Raw genomic sequence first — 4066 nt, 5'->3', positions numbered from 1 at the left:
CGAGACCGTCGGCAGAACCGCCGGAACAAACCCGGCTGAGCTACCCGGCTTACAAGTCTCAAAGTCGGTATGAGCAGACACGTCCACCCCCATTCCCTTTTGGACCACTTCCCACCGTTGGAAATGCACGAAAATCGGCCTGTACACGGGGGAGGCACCGGCCTCGAAGACGAGACCGTCGGCAGAACCGCCGGATCAAACCCGGCCGAGCTACCCGGGTTAGAAGCCTCAGAGTCGGGTTGAGCAGTCACATTCACCCCCATCCCCTTTTTGAACCTCTTCCCACCGTTGGAAATGCACGAAAATCGGCCTGTACACGGGGGAGGCCCCCCTCTCGAAGACGAGACCGTCGGCAGACCCGACGGATCAACCCGGCCGAGCTACACGGCTTACAAGTCTCGATGTCGGTATGAGCAGTCACGTCCACCCCCATTCCCTTTTGGACCACTTCCCACGGTACGAAATGCATGAAAATCGGCCTGTACACGGGGGAGGGAGCCGCCTCGAAGACGAGACCGTCGGCAGAACCGCCGGATCAAACCCGGCTGAGCTACCAGGCTCGGAAGCGCCAAAGTCGGTATGAGCAGTCACATTCACTCCCATCCCCTTTTGGGCCGCTTCCCACGGTTCGAAATGCACGAAAATCGGACTGAACACGGGGGAGGCTCCCCCCTCCAAAACGAGACCATCGGCAGAATCGACGGGTCAAACCCGGCCGAGCTACCCGGGTTAGAAGCCTCAGAGTCGGGTGAGCAGTCACGTTCACTCCCATCCCCTTTTGGACCTCTTCCCACCGTTGGAAATGCACGAAAATCGGCCTGTACACGGGGGAGGGTCCGCCCTCGAAGGCGGGACCGTCGGCAGAACCGCCGGGTCAAACCCGGCTGAGCTACCCGGCTTACAAGTCTCAAAGCCGGGTTGAGCAGTCACGTCCACCCCCATTCCCTTTTGGACCACTTCCCACGGTTGGAAATGCACGAAAATCGGCCTGTACACGGGAGAGGCACCCGCCTCGAAGACGAGACCGTCGGCAGAACCGCCGGGTCAAACCCGGCTGAGCTTACCCGGCTCGGAAGCGCCAAAGTCGGTATGAGCAGTCACGTTCACTCCCATCCCCTTTTGGACCGCTTCCCACGGTACGAAATGCATGAAAATCGGCCTGTACACGGGGGAGGCACCCGCCTCGAAGACGAGACCGTCGGCAGAACCGCCGGGTCAAACCCGGCTGAGCTACCAGGCTCGGAAGCGCCAAAGTCGGTATGAGCAGTCACATTCACTCCATCCCCTTTTGGGCCGCTTCCCACGGTTCGAAATGCACGAAAATCGGACTGAACACGGGGGAGGCTCCCCCCTCCAAAACGAGACCATCGGCAGAATCGACGGGTCAAACCCGGCCGAGCTACCCGGGTTAGAAGCCTCAGAGTCGGGTTGAGCAGTCACGTTCACTCCCATCCCCTTTTGGACCTCTTCCCACCGTTGGAAATGCACGAAAATCGGCCTGTACACGGGGGAGGGTCCGCCCTCGAAGGCGGGACCGTCGGCAGAACCGCCGGGTCAAACCCGGCTGAGCTACCCGGCTTACAAGTCTCAAAGCCGGGTTGAGCAGTCACGTCCACCCCCATTCCCTTTTGGACCACTTCCCACGGTTGGAAATGCACGAAAATCGGCCTGTACACGGAGAGGCACCCGCCTCGAAGACGAGACCGTCGGCAGAACCGCCGGGTCAAACCCGGCTGAGCTACCCGGCTCGGAAGCGCCAAAGTCGGTATGAGCAGTCACGTTCACTCCCATCCCCTTTTGGACCGCTTCCCACGGTACGAAATGCATGAAAATCGGCCTGTACACGGGGGAGGCACCCGCCTCGAAGACGAGACCGTCGGCAGAACCGCCGGGTCAAACCCGGCTGAGCTACCCGGCTTACAAGTCTCAAAGTCGGGTTGAGCAGTCACATTCACTCCCATCGACTTTTGGGCAACTTCCCACGGTTCGAAATGCACAAAATTCGGCCTGAACACGGGGGACGCTCCCCCCTCGAAGGCGAGGCCGTCGGCAGAACCGCCGGGTCAAACCCGGCTGAGCTACCCGGCTTAAAAGTCTCAAAGTCGGTATGAGCAGTCACATTCACCCCCATTCCCTTTTGGACCACTTCCCACGGTTGGAAATGCATGAAAATCGGCCTGGACACGGGGGAGGCTCCCCCCTCGATGACGAGACCGTCGGCAGAACCGCCGGAACAAACCCGGCTGAGCTACCCGGCTTACAAGTCTCAAAGTCGGTATGAGCAGACACGTCCACCCCCATTCCCTTTTGGACCACTTCCCACCGTTGGAAATGCACGAAAATCGGCCTGTACACGGGGGAGGCACCGGCCTCGAAGACGAGACCGTCGGCAGAACCGCCGGATCAAACCCGGCCGAGCTACCCGGGTTAGAAGCCTCAGAGTCGGGTTGAGCAGTCACATTCACCCCCATCCCCTTTTGAACCTCTTCCACCGTTGGAAATGCACGAAAATCGGCCTGTACACGGGGGAGGCCCCCCTCTCGAAGACGAGACCGTCGGCAGAACCCGACGGATCAAACCCGGCCGAGCTACACGGCTTACAAGTCTCGATGTCGGTATGAGCAGTCACGTCCACCCCCATTCCCTTTTGGACCACTTCCCACGGTACGAAATGCATGAAAATCGGCCTGTACACGGGGGAGGGAGCCGCCTCGAAGACGAGACCCGTCGGCAGAACCGCCGGATCAAACCCGGCTGAGCTACCAGGCTCGGAAGCGCCAAAGTCGGTATGAGCAGTCACATTCACTCCCATCCCCTTTTGGGCCGCTTCCCACGGTTCGAAATGCACGAAAATCGGACTGAACACGGGGGAGGCTCCCCCCTCCAAAACGAGACCATCGGCAGAATCGACGGGTCAAACCCGGCCGAGCTACCCGGGTTAGAAGCCTCAGAGTCGGGTTGAGCAGTCACGTTCACTCCCATCCCCTTTTGGACCTCTTCCCACCGTTGGAAATGCACGAAAATCGGCCTGTACACGGGGGAGGGTCCGCCCTTCGAAGGCGGGACCGTCGGCAGAACCGCCGGGTCAAACCCGGCTGAGCTACCCGGCTTACAAGTCTCAAAGCCGGGTTGAGCAGTCACGTCCACCCCCATTCCCTTTTGGACCACTTCCCACGGTTGGAAAATGCACGAAAATCGGCCTGTACACGGGAGAGGCACCCGCCTCGAAGACGAGACCGTCGGCAGAACCGCCGGGTCAAACCCGGCTGAGCTACCCGGCTCGGAAGCGCCAAAGTCGGTATGAGCAGTCACGTTCACTCCCATCCCCTTTTGGACCGCTTCCCACGGTACGAAATGCATGAAAATCGGCCTGTACACGGGGGAGGCACCCGCCTCGAAGACGAGACCGTCGGCAGAACCGCCGGGTCAAACCCGGCTGAGCTACCCGGCTTACAAGTCTCAAAGTCGGGTTGAGCAGTCACATTCACTCCCATCGACTTTGGGCAACTTCCCACGGTTCGAAATGCACAAAATTCGGCCTGAACACGGGGGACGCTCCCCCCTCGAAGGCGAGGCCGTCGGCAGAACCGCCGGGTCAAACCCGGCTGAGCTACCCGGCTTAAAAGTCTCAAAGTCGGTATGAGCAGTCACATTCACCCCCATTCCCTTTTGGACCACTTCCCACGGTTGGAAATGCATGAAAATCGGCCTGGACACGGGGGAGGCTCCCCCTCGATGACGAGACCGTCGGCAGAACCGCCGGAACAAACCCGGCTGAGCTACCCGGCTTACAAGTCTCAAAGTCGGTATGAGCAGACCACGTCCACCCCCATTCCCTTTTGGACCACTTCCCACCGTTGGAAATGCACGAAAATCGGCCTGTACACGGGGGAGGCACCGGCCTCGAAGACGAGACCGTCGGCAGAACCGCCGGATCAAACCCGGCCGAGCTACCCGGGTTAGAAGCCTCAGAGTCGGGTTGAGCAGTCACATTCACCCCCATCCCCTTTTGAACCTCTTCCCACCGTTGGAAATGCACGAAAATCGGCCTGTACACGGGGGAGGC

Source organism: Chiloscyllium punctatum, unplaced genomic scaffold (genome assembly GCF_047496795.1).
Source record: "Chiloscyllium punctatum isolate Juve2018m unplaced genomic scaffold, sChiPun1.3 scaffold_690, whole genome shotgun sequence".
Classification (NCBI taxonomy): Eukaryota; Metazoa; Chordata; class Chondrichthyes; order Orectolobiformes; family Hemiscylliidae; genus Chiloscyllium; species Chiloscyllium punctatum.
Note: the sequence above shows the minus strand (reverse complement) of the source record.